The 13,352-nt window shown below is 42.8% G+C and overlaps 1 long non-coding RNA gene across 3 annotated transcripts; it reads left to right on the top strand.

Moving 5' to 3' along the window:
- The first annotated feature begins 431 nt into the window (after window positions 1-431).
- LOC135282060 (uncharacterized) lies at window positions 432-12,515 on the top strand. Of its 3 annotated transcripts, XR_010348403.1 has the most exons (4): window positions 616-712; window positions 1,272-1,593; window positions 7,382-8,941; window positions 11,844-12,515. It is a non-coding gene; the product is annotated as an uncharacterized LOC135282060 (long non-coding RNA). The 3 variants fall into 3 exon arrangements; XR_010348402.1 differs by lacking the exon at window positions 616-712 and adding an exon at window positions 432-537 and having other exon boundaries at window positions 7,382-12,515; XR_010348401.1 differs by having other exon boundaries at window positions 7,382-12,515.
- The last annotated feature ends 837 nt before the right edge of the window (window positions 12,516-13,352 follow it).

Genomic DNA, 13,352 nt, shown 5'->3' with positions numbered 1-13,352 from the left:
GAGATCCACCCACAGCCCATGGGGATCCATGGGGGATGCAGAGATCCACCCACAGCCCATGGGGATCCACGGGGGATGCAGAGATCCACCCACAGCCCATGGAGATCCACGGGGGATGCAGAGATCCACCCACAGCCCATGGGGATCCATGGGGGATGCAGAGATCCACCCACAGCCCCTGGGGATCCATGAGGGATGCAGAGATCCACCCACAGCCCGTGGGGATCTATGAGGGATGCAGAGATCCACCCACAGCCCATGGGGATCCACGGGGGATGCAGAGATCCACCCACAGCCCGTGGGGATCCATGAGGGATGCAGAGATCCACCCACAGCCCCTGGGGGAGGTGCCCATGCCGGAGCGGGTGGATGCCTGGTGGAGGCTGTGATCCAGTGGGAGACCTGCTGGAGAGAGCAGGCCCCTGCTCCAGGCTGGAGCAGCCTGTCCTTGGAGGACTGCACCCCGTGGAAAGAGACCCACGCCACAGCAGTTTTGGGAGCACTGTGTGCCTGTGGGAGGGACTCAGGGTGCAGCAGGTGTGGTTTGGCTGCTGCTCGTGGGACTGCACCCACCCTGGAGAAGTTCACGGAGAACTGTCTCCTGTGGGAGGGACCCCATGGCCTTGCAGGGGAAGGACTCCTTTCCCGAAGCAGCAGAATAAAACCTCAGTGATGAACTGACCAAAGCCCCCACGCCCTGTCTCCCTGCACAGTAGGTGGGAAGGAGGGAGGGGCTGGGGGAGAAAAGGTGCTTTAAGGGCTTATTGTACTTCGCATTATCCTCCCCTGACTCTGTTAGTAATTAATTTATTTTGTACCTTTAAGTTAAGCCTGTTTTGCCCTAAGGGTGTTTTCTCCCAATTCTTATCTCGGCTCATGAACCCTTCATTTAATTTTTTCCCCTCCTCTGCCCAGCTGTGGCAGGAGAGGGTGAGTGAATAACTCTCATGGGTGCCTGGTGTTTGGCCAGTGTCAGACCACGACACCCCCTTAAGCATTATGCTGTTAAACAAGGGGAGGGAATGTGCATTTTAATCACAGTTTAAAATAGTGGTGGTGCACTGGTAAGTGAAAAGTTAAACACTTTGACACAGGTTCAGAATTAAAAACTGTAATCAAACATCTTTGCTAGTTTTGTGAAAGCAGTATATTCCCAGGAAGGCTATAAAATGCACATCTTTCACCTGTGATTTCCCAGACTAAGTTCTAGTTTTAATTTTATGTATCACGCTCAGGTTTTACTCTTGATTTTCTATTTTTTCAACTGGCAGGGGCCTTGAGTGGTGCACGGGAAATGAAGGTTGTGCCAAGCTGAGATCAGCAGTGATGCCTTGAGCCAATTAAGGAGCAATGTTAATGGGCTCTCTGTGAATCCTCCTAAGCCTTCCACACCAGAAAGGATGATGCCCACAACACAGAGCTGAGCTGAGCATTTAAAGCCTACAGAAATAAGAGCAGATTTTCAAGTCTTCATTATTAAGCAGCTTCCCTACTGCTTGTGTTGAGAGGGAAGTGTGCTCTGTAATAGGAAGACACAGAAGCGGTTTCATCTCTTATGAAGATTCATATGGGTGCACGAGTGTGTGTGTGCAGGTATGTGTCACAGCATTGCAACAGCTTATATCCACTGGGAATTAAGCTGACTTCTACCTTTCTCTTTCTTTGCTGCTGCTTTTGTTTATTTAATGTCAGCAGGGAAAATGGAAAGTAAGATGAATCTTGTGATTAAGCTTGTGTATAGAGGAAAGGAAGTGAATTTAGGAGGGAATATGTGTATACAGCAGGCTGAGTGCATGCACCCATTTAGAGAAAAGCTGCAGGAGGAAGTAGGACCAGCTGCTGGAGAAGGAGGGGCAGAGGAGGAGGCATTGGGGAACCTGCACGTGGAGAGGTTTGGGGAGAGTGGCAACTGGCCCATGGCTCTGCAGAGGTGGGTCTACCCTGCCCTGCTGTCCCTCTTTGTTTTCATGTGAGAAATCACAGTGGTGAATAGCAACTCAGCAGTAATATTGATGTGGGACATGCTTATTTGGAAATAAAGAATGGCTTTTTCTTGCTTAGCTTGAGTTGTTTTCAAAGCAGCCTAAGTTAAGCTGGAAAAATGTGGTCGTTCTGGAATGCAAATCTGTGAGTGCCTTATAGGAATATAAATATAGCATCTTATCTTGCACTGTTATATACTCCCACAGAGACAAGCCTGGAGGCAAGTGGAAAAAATGAAGGCTGGGCTATTCATGATACCCCTGGCATCAGCTCCAGTCACACGTGGGCATGTGGGCAGCTGGAGCTGACATATGCTAATAGGGATTAACATATGTGTGTGGAGCTTGCCACACAGAGCTGTAGCACAAAGAGCCTGGTCCAAGGCACCTTTACCAGGGCATCCTTTGGCCATTGAGCTTTCTGTTAAATGCTGTGTGTGATCCATACACACAATGTATGAGCTGGGCTTCGGTGATCTTTGTGAGCTCCTTTCAGCTCAGGATATTCCATGTTTCTATGAATATGTAGCAGACCTGGTGCCACCTTTTATGTGCAACAATGGTTTACCTCTGTGATGCCTTGAGAGTCCAAGTCCAGCCTACTAAGAACAGATAAATTCAGAACATAAAGGAGATTTTGGGCTACGTTTCTTCCCATTGTTTGATTCCTGTGAGAGGACCACACATGCCCTCCCAGCTATAGGACCAATGGCTTTAACAGGCTTTCAGGCCTGTTGTGGTATTTAAGGCAGCCCAAAGTAGCTGGGCAACGGTGCTCTCAGAAGCAATTCTGTTTTTTGAACTCTTCACTCTTTTAGCTGTCTAGGGCCATCTCCAACCTGAAGTCCTATCATAATCTGGTGGCATGCTGGGTCTTGTTTACAAGATAAACTAACAGCTGCTTTCCTCTCATCTGCTGCTCCTGCTTCGAACTTGAAATAGGAATTATCTGTGTGTGTCAGAACCAGGAGAGTCAAAGCCTCCTTGGAGATGCCCTTTGGGCCTCTCTTTCTTCTACCTTGCAAACATATTTCTATTTTCAGAGATGGCAGCCCAGCACCTAATCTTCCACAGGCACATGTATTGCTCCCAGGGAGGAATGTTAGGAATGAAGGAACTGATTTTTTTTTAACCCTCCCTCCATGGGTTTGCCCATTCCTGCTTATCAGCCTACCTCAACACTTGGTGTTTGAAATCTGGATCAGAATTTTTCAGCTTTCTGGTCCTGTGCATAGTTTTTCAGCAATGGCCTCATTTGCTTTCAAAGCAGCTGAGTGAAAACGCATCCATTTTTGTTTTTGTGCATCTGTAGGCAGAAATATAAGAGGAATGGTCTTATTATTTTTTTTTCTGAACTGATGTTTAGTGACTGTATTAAAAGGCCACACACAAGCTCCTCTCTCATTTGCATATCAATACTTAGCCTATTAGAAGCCAATGGAGTGAGGGTCTTGCAGTACATACCCTCTCACAGCATGATTCTCAGACTTGCCATGACATCCTTTCTTCAGCTTTCATGTCAGTGAATATTATATTGTGATGCCTTGCAGCCAGGATAAACCGGGGCCGTTAAATGTTCAGATGTATGCTCAATCTGTGAAGCTCGCAGCTGCTCCACTCTTTTGATAATGCTAGTAAGCAAAATTAGTAAATAAAATAAATGCTTAAGGTTCATTTGCTGCACACCCCAATACATGAATGAGAATAGAATCGAGGACATCAAAGAAAAATAAAAAACAGGCTAGTAATAACTTGTTCCCCTCAGGCCTACTGCTTAACCTAAATGTTGTGTCAAAGGGATAAATGGGTGAACTGAATTATTATACATAGTTAAAAGCCAGGAATGGGATTTGGGATCACACCCCTGTTAGTAAAATCAGCATTATCTCCATAAGACAAAACCCAGTAAATATTTAGCTGAGAAAATGTGTTGTGTTTAATATATTCACAAAATTTTCATCTTATTTGCCTACACAGGTAAATAATAAAATCCTGAAGTGGCCCATAAGGCTGGAGCAAGGTCACCCTCCTTCCCTCCCACTCCTCCCAGTGCTTGCTTGTTTTGGTGCCCTGAGAAGGGGCACATCTGCCACGGCTGCCTGCAGCTGAAATGAGATAGGGAGGCTCCCCGGGAAAGGAAGTTTTCAAAGAGATCTGAAGGGCAGAGGAGAACCCAAACCCAGGTGTTAGTGTCTTCATTAAGGGAATGGTAGAGGTGACTGGCTGACACCATCAGCTCATGGTGGCTACAACACATGGGGGAGAGGACAGGAAGGGGGAAGGTGTTCAGGGCAGTGGGGCAGGAAGGACAGGGCCACCTGCTTTGTCTGAAGGAGGGAATGTGAGGGGCTGGATGGGGACTCCCAGCACAAATGCCACATTTGGATGGAGAAGGAAGGTGGCTTGAGTGGATTGTCTCAAATCTTCCACCTTTCTGGATCTGCACCATTCCTGAAAGCTTGTGGCCACCTTTCTCTCTCTTGCTAGCCTGTGGATGGAGGAGGGGAATACTGTTTTATGTGCATACACCACTTAATCATACTGCTGCTGGATTAAAATGTTTGAAGATGTACATCCCAGGGGTTCTGTGCTTGCAAGAACATTCCTGAAGGAGGCTTGCAGAGTTGGACTAATGTGTTAACCTCAAATGATAGTGACCAAGGAAATGCCAAAGCAAAAATACTTGTGGGATGACCCTGTGGCACATGTGTAGAAAAAAATGTTCCAAAGAGGAATGCACTGAGGAAAGATCTACTTTCTTTAAGTGGAACATGCAGGAGAATAAGATAAATTAATTAGTGGATATGATACCACAAGAACTGCTGGTTGGAAAAGGCTGCATTTCTCTCTCATAGAATCTGCTGCTTAAGTAAGGTATGACTCATGCCCCTGCAAAATATTCACCTCTATTTAAACCCACAATCTCCTCTTTACTATAAAGTTAATTAATTAAAAACCCCCTTGTGGTAGGAGTATCAATGGCAGAAGAATGGATTGCCTTGGGAAAGGCAATCAGATAAGCTGGAGTCTTAAAAAGGTCAGGTGATGCAATAATATGAAAAATAGGATCCAGAAACAGACACTTATATTTAGCAATATGTTTTCTCATACAAAGGGACTGATTGTATCAAAAAACTGCTTAATACAGAGAAAAGGGGGCAAGAAAGCACAGTATTATTCCGCTTAATACTGGGGTTGAAGATTGTGTTCTAAAAAATAAAAATACCACCTGGAGTTAAAAGTTAATTCATCAAATTTTCCTCATCTACAGTATGTGTTTGGTTTTTTTTGTCTCTCCAGAGTTTGAATGTACTACTCCAGTGTTAACACTAACTCTTAATCTGATTTTATGTATGCTTAACTTTACACTCTATGAGTTCTCATTAAAACTCAAAATGTATAAATTTAAACACATGCTTAGCTCTTTACAGAATAATGGTTGCATATTGTGAAATGCATAAGATATATAATACATCTGAATTAAAATTACAACAGAATTCCCAGCTGGATTTTCCTGGTCACTTTTGTTATTTTAATACAGCTTTAAAGACTGTGCTACATGTTAAAATATTAGTTGGAATTTTAAAACAGAGCCATGCCTGAAAAAAATACCTTTGACACATGCAAGTAATTTTCCTATTGTGAAGTTAGGCGTAACTTAGAGTTGTATGAAATGTATTTGAGAATTTATCCCAAAATTTCCCAAATCTTATTGATAAGCAGTTAATCAGAAATGCTTAGTGTATGGCATTTCAGATGCTCCTCAGCTTTGCCCTGGCAAGGTAAGTCACAACATTCACCAGACTTTAAAAAAACCCAGTCACTGATTTTCCAGTAAATCTCATAATTCTAATGAGCTTTTCTTCCAGTGAACTCATCTCCTGCATTGCCAGTGGAAATAGAACCACAGACATGTGAACATCCTTTAAGCAAAATGAATTAGAGGGAATGCACAGAGCTAATTTCCAACTCACCACCCCTAAATCAAAAGTAGAGGAAGATGTCCCATCCTGGCTCCAAACAGAGGACCATCCGACATGGACACTGTGGCTATAGGAGATATTTCATAGCAGGGCGTAGGAAATCCTGTAAACAATTATCTGAATGATCTACTTCTGGAGAAAATACAACTTTCATATCTCTCTGTGCAGCTATTGCCCTGCACCATGGGAATGTTGGTGTCTTAATTTTTCTGTTCTATCTAATATCAGTATGGGTATTTCCATTCCTCAGTAAAGTGCATAACTCTTTTTTCTAATCCTGCCACGCTGTTGGCCTCAGTGAAAAGAATCTCATTTACAGCAATGTCAAATTATATCCCTCCTTTTCCTCATTTGAGTGTGTTAGCAGCCTGAGCAATGGAGAGTGGCTTCTGGTGGCTGCATTCAGATTTGATGTGCTGATAGCAAGTGAAGAGAAAGATAAAATATCAGACCTTTGACACACCTACTCTACATCTGTATATTAGCTGCCATTTAAGCCAGTTTTGAATACCCTTTGGCCAATCCCTAGAAGGACATGGAAGGAACGACAAATGCTGAAGCACTGTTCAAGGGGGACCTGCCTCAGCCCTCCTGGCATGGAAAACTCCAACTTTCCAGGTCTCTCAAATCTGGCTTTAAGAATTAAATCATTCACTGGGGAAAGAAAGAGACTTAAGATGGAAAAATCGAAACCAAAACACTAGTTGGTCATAGGATCAAAGGAAAATTAATACTAAAGAAAGGATTAAAAATTAGGAGTGTTTGGGGAATATTGCTTTTGTGCAATACCCCTTGGCTATAAAGACAGAATTAGAGAGATTTCATGGAATTTCTGTCCAGAAGGGGACCACTACGATCAGTTGCTCAGACTTTCACTCTGCTGTTAAGGATGTTGATGCAGCCAGCTTTGCCGTGGGGCATCCCTGGAGGGATGGCAGACAGAATGCTGAACCTATGGCCTCTGAAGCTGGAGGTGAAGCAGGCAAGGGCTTCCTACCATTGTGTGTGCAGACCCTCCCTGGACAGCTGTCTCCCTGTGAGCATTTCCCCTTTGCCCACGGCTGCCACACAACCTTCTCACCTCTGCCCTAAGCTGTTTCTCACCCTCCTTGTCCACCTAGATAAAAAGTTAGAAACAAAACATTGCTCCACAAAGCTTCTCCAAAACCCCATACCTGTTGGGTGCTGCTTGCTCTTTTGAAAAGCAGGGACAACGTGTGTGCTGTCAGGGGTGGGAGGCAGGTGGGGATAGCTGCTGCATGGCAGCACAGATGGAAAACACATCTTTTCACTTGCTTTGCTTTGCCTTGATTTGTCTTGTCTTCTAAACATGCACAAATCAGGAAAGGATTGTAGGTGCTACTTTTGTTTCTGTAGTCTGTCAAGACCTAATCAGAGCTGTGGTTTGGTCTGCAGGAACCACTGGTGGGACCTCTAGGACTTCCCATGCCTTGTCCCAACTGTGTGCCTCTGCTGCCTCTGCTCTTGAAGCGGCACCTGCTGTGGAAAGGGCTAAAGACTTCAGTGCATTTTCAGCTCATCATAATGGTTTGAAGATTCCTCTCACCAGTACAGTGAAGATTTTGATGAAGGAACCACATTTTTATATGTAGCAATAACAGATTTTTTCTTCTACTTTACAACACATGCTAACAGCTGTTTACAAAGTAGTGATGGTGGAATGCAGTCCAGTGGGTATACTGAGTATTCATTTATCCAGAGGGATTACACTGTGGTGAACAGCATTTGGACTTCAATTTAGTATGCATCCAGCCGAATTATGCGATTAGCTGATATGCAATAAACCAGAACAGAAACACATGCAGTCAAATGGTGCCAGATAAAAAGCATACAATTCTTATACAGGGTCTTGTAATATTGTACAGGTAAATGATAAATACATAGTTATAAAGAATTTGGCTATTTTGCCATATAGCTATACTTCTTGGTGTGCTGTGTACATATATCTGTATATGTGCAGAGCTGCACTGATTTCAGATCCTTTATGTTACTCATTAAATAATTTTAGTTTGTTGTTTTACTTGAAATGTACCACACTTCAAATGCTAGCACAAAGCAATGTTTTTATGTCACTTAAAAGAGGACATAAGGCTTAAAGGCAGTCTTGTATTAAAAAAAAGTTTCAGACAAAACTCCTCTCCCAGCAGAAACCTTGGCATGATTTTTAAGAACAGAAAGAAAGATGTTTTTTGTTTCTGTTAGGAATTTTTATAGTTATGGGGTCACCCCTCTCCAGACCCTCTTGCAGTGCTGTCTCCCCCCTGGACAGAGGGCATGGGAACTGGAGGAGAGCCCACCTCCTTCCCCTGTCCTGCCACAAGGCAGCAGGGTGGAAAGAGCCCTAAGCAGAACTTTTGTCTCCAATCACCCCTAGCAGGCTGCTGAGCACAGGAAGAGAGGAAAGAGGGGAGGCAACCAAGCTGATAGGTTTGTCATCCCACTGGGAGATCCTGACTGTGGATTTTATCCTTTGTACTATTGTGGGACTGACCACAGTCCTTATCCTCAGCCTGCTCCTCATGAGAAAACAAAGGATTGGCAGCTCTGTCTTATGGATCAGCTGTGGGCAGGACGTGGGTATACATCATGTGTATAAACATGGATAAAATGAAGTTACAACTGAACAAACTGTGCACCCTAAATTGAGGGATGCTGCTTAATCCACCTGTGCTTGACCATCCTGCCTGCACACAGGAGTAAGATAGCTTTCATCCCTCTCCATCCAAGAGGGATCATGTTGTTACCTTTTCAGCTTTATCTCTTTGCTTGATGTTAAAGTGATCAGTACCCTGGCAAAGCTCAGAAGGAAGGAAGCCTTTCCTTGTTTTCTCATTTCACAGGACACAAAGCATTGAGCAGATTAAAGAAACAGTGAACAGACACTGGCATGGTGACTGCTATTCATCCTCTGTGCCACGTGAGGCCAGAGCCTTACGGGAAATAGCATGTACAGAGGTAATTAAAACTATATGGATGTATATGCCTAAGTAGGCCACATCATGGCTGTAGGCAATTTTTCCAAAATGATGCAATAGGAAAGTTCTTAGCCTCAACATGAGGCTCAGATTATGGAGGAACATAATCGTGTGATCCCAGGTGTGTGAACAAACAGTTAAAAAATGTGTAATTTGTATTAACTATGCAACCAAAAAGATGTAAAAATAGGACTTCAAAATATTATAATACAACTAATATATTTACAAATATTGTAATCATAAAAGATTGCTGAATAGCTTTCACTTTTTGAAGTGCTCTCCTTTCTCACAGATGAAAATAAATTAGCAGCTCTTCATCTTTGCCTTTCGACAGTTTAAAAAGTTGTAGGCTTTATATTTAAAAAAAATTGCAAATATATCTCTAGTTTGTTTTTCAATTTGGATTGTGAATTTGCACCAATTCTTCAGAACAGCTGGAGGTCTGTAGTCCATTCTGTACATACCTGCATGTATTTATTTTTCCATAATTGCATTTTCTGAAAAATTTGGTAGATTTAAAAAATATTTTAGTGCATTTCAATACAGAAATGTGAAGAAAAGGAGAGAAAAAATGTCTATGAATTACATGATATTCTAAAACCATGTTTCCAAATGCATTTATCTGAATTCAAGCTGTGACTTAATAGCTGTAGCTGTATCAACACTGTATCAGTTTACCATAGGAGGAAAATATATGAAATGAGACATAACCTACTAAGGTCACTTCAGGGGCTATCACCGAGCGGAAAATGAATGCTAATATTTTCAGATTTAACATGGGTAAGCTCGTCAGAACCAATAGTTTGGGGCTGAATTCTGAAATGCCCTCAGTGAAAGCAATGCAAGGGGGATGGTCAGTGAGATGGAATTATTAAAAGATAGGGTGGAGCCAAGCCCAGCCATATGGTGAATGCCATAACCGGGGCAGACCTGTCACGGCCAAGCAAGCTGGGAAAGCAGGCGAAAAGAAATTGTCCTGAAAGAACAACATGCATCCCGCCACGAAGAAATGAGGGCAGAGGGCTGTGGGCAACGCGTTGGCCAGTGACTGACACTTGCACTGATGAAAGACAACACTGGAAGTTGAGCCCCAGCTATGCAAAGTTGATTAGGGTAGATGGGACCCTTCATCATGCCTTAAAAAAATCATCGCAGCTCAAAACACTCACTTCCAATATGCCTAATAAAACCCTCGGTCGTTCGTGCAAGTTGGGTGAGTAACATGTCTATCAGCAAAATAGCTGCATAACTGGGTGCATCAGACATAGCCCTTCATGCCCTCCAAACCCCAGGGTCCTTTCTACCAACAAAAGATGTGAGGGTCCTGCTGCAACTGTGAGAGAAGCCTGAGACTTACTGTAGCCATTCTTCATTCTTCCTCAGTTGTGTATTTTTGTGAAAAGGCTATATGTTAAAAAACAGAAACATTTGCATTTTGATAAGTGGTATATAATCAACAGAGCCATTAACTAGATATTTAAATAACTATCAAAATTTCATCTCAGTCCTCAAATACTTTGTTAGTTGGATGGCTCTCGTGGGATAAATAACCTTAGTACCATTTACTTCAGGTGCTTTCTGAACAGAACTCTCATGCAGCAAATTGCAAATATTACCTGCCCCAGTGCTCCCCCAGTTTGCACTGGCACACTCCAGCATTCTCTGGGGTGACCTGCTGGTCCCTAAGGTGGGCCAAGATTTCTGGATATGCCTGACTGGTGTTGACTCCGGTTTCTTGTGTCTGTGTGGTATGGGATACACCAATGTGGTCTAGTGCAGAGCTAACTTGTCTAGTGCTGATTCTGTGATCTTTGCAGCAGTCCATGGTATGATACAGCTGATGCATTTTTATTATCTGCATCTTTTTGCCAATAATCAGATTTGCATGAGGTTTTAAAAATTCAGAAGTAACTCATGTCAAATTTTGGTACTTCCCTGAGCCCTCCGAAAAGACAAACCTACTCTATGTCAGGAAGACATTGAGTAAAATATTTTTGTGGTACTGATCAGATGAGTGTATCTCCACACTTATAGTATAGAAATGAGAAGAAAAATCAGTCCATTAAGCCCAGGAAGACAGGTCCTTGTTGTTATGTAACCTTCATATTTTCACTGTGCTCTTGGGCTATCTTCCACCTAGTTCACACTGCAGCTACTGAGCCCATTAATGAGCATGCACCTCTCTTATATGCACGGTATAAATCCAGTACACATTCTCACACGTATAGTCACTGAGGTTTGTTTATCAGGTTTCTGCTTTGACATGATACAGATCAAGTTGCCATGTTCATACAAGAAAATTATGTGTAGCTAGCACTCTTCTTTGGTATTTGAGCAAACCAGCACAAAATAGGTTGCACTTGTATTAATAGTTTCTCTTCTGTACAGGGTGATTATGTCCAAAAATATATCCACAAATGGTTCCTGGCCACAATAGCTCCTAAACCATGCCCAGAACCTGTTTGAAAGAGTTCTTATTGGCCTGGGCCAAAGTTCTGCTGGGGACAATTTAATTGTACAGCTGATGGAACACCACAGCTGGAAAAAGTCCCAGGCATTACTTAGTTTCCTGGTATGGGTATAGTTAGCCTGACCAGGCACTGACCTATGAAAAAAATACAGTTTTAAAAATAAAACCTCAGGAAAAAAGCATTCTGCTTAATTGTGATTTTTTCTTTGCACCCTTATCTCTTGGTGCATTGTTTGTCATTTTGTAAACATTCACCTAGATAGTTTTTTGCAAATGCTAGAATGGGTAAATGCTCTTTTTCTCAAATAGGAATACTATTCACCCATTCCTTTTTGTCTGATTTTTTATAAAGTAGAAACCTTTACAAGGTTTTGCTTTAAAAATTAATTTCTCTCTTCATTTTCATTTTCAGGTGGGAAACTTAAAGAAAAATTACATCTTTGTTAGGTTTTAATTTTTCTAGGAATAATCCATCCAGTACAGCTCAACATCTGTAAACCTCAAGAGCAAGTTGTCATACTTCAGACAAGCACAGAGAAGTGAAGGAATTTTCTAAGAAGCCAGATATAATTTTATGGCAGTGAATTGCTACCCTATGAACACTGAGGAATTGTGGCATTCCACTTCTCATTATGTATGCCCACAAGAGAAATATTAAACTAGACTTTTCTTTGACTGTTGCCTTCGTTCTCTCTTTCTCTCGTACATACTTATAAAATAAAGATCAAACTTCCTTGAATTCTTTTTATCTGCTTTGAAGTCTAAGGAAAACTTTTTTGGAAATTCTATTTTCATCTCTGTGAATTTATTCTCTAATGCTTCTAACTTGTCAAATATGGACTGTGCTGTTCAAGGAGCAGTTAAGAAAAAAAAGCCCATCTTTGAATCTACATGCACGGACAATCATTCTCACAATTCATGAAAGCCCTCAAAAACGTGGAGCCACAATATACTCTTCTATTACCATTTCTTTGGAATGTTCTGAGGCATGTCTGCTAAATTCTGTGGAGGGGAAAAAACAAGGTCTTTTTTTCTTCTTTTTGTCCAGTAAATTACTTTGAGTATGTAGAAGAAGCACATCCTACAGCTTTGGACATCTCTTTTAATAAAGAGAAAAATAAAAATGATTTCTTTATTTTTTTTCTGTCAGAACTCACTTTTTGCCTAAAGAGTTGTTACGGGAGGACATATTGCATTTTCAGAAGGATAAAAAGTATTGAAGGCAGAGCTATTGCTCAAAGGTGGGATGACAGACATACTCCCTTTCCCTGGGGAGGTGCAGGGGGGTGTTGAGCAGGAGTCCCTGGGGTTAGCAGAAAGAAACATGAATCTCTGACTACTAGGAGAAGCACAGAGGGGATACCATCTCCTGTAGGGGATGTTTTCCTGTTCCAGTAAAGCAGACCGTGTGAGGGCAGTTCTCACAAAATGCCTTAATGAATCTAGAAACCTCTAATGATCAGCCCTGCATGCATCTCCTGCCCTGGAGGGCTCGGTCCCACAGACCCACCTGCAACTGAGCCCTTCTACCCCAGGCAGAGATTGCAGCCCGGCCCCTTGGGGCCACCCTGGGCATCTCAGAATGGCCCTGTGACATGGGGCTGTGTCCCACTGCTGAGATTCAGCCCCATCCTTGTGGCTGCTGCAGTAAATCCTCCTCACTTTTGCCCACAACACTAGTTTTACACTTTCATACCCCAGCACCTGAGCCCAGCACATCCTAGACAACATGGTGCTTCTCAGCCCAGCTCCTGGTACCTGTTGCTGGCCATCCAACCATTGAACCTTCTTCCCACCTGTTTGCTGCTTTAGGCCAGTTGGGGCCTCTGAAGAAAAATCAAGACATGGGCAACCAAAACCTTGTTTCATTTGGAGAATGACAAACAACATGATGGTCCTGGTGGAATCAAGGGAGTTGTGC

Source organism: Passer domesticus, chromosome 1 (assembly GCF_036417665.1).
Source record: "Passer domesticus isolate bPasDom1 chromosome 1, bPasDom1.hap1, whole genome shotgun sequence".
Classification (NCBI taxonomy): Eukaryota; Metazoa; Chordata; class Aves; order Passeriformes; family Passeridae; genus Passer; species Passer domesticus.
Note: the sequence above shows the minus strand (reverse complement) of the source record. Positions and strands in the feature narration are given on the sequence as shown.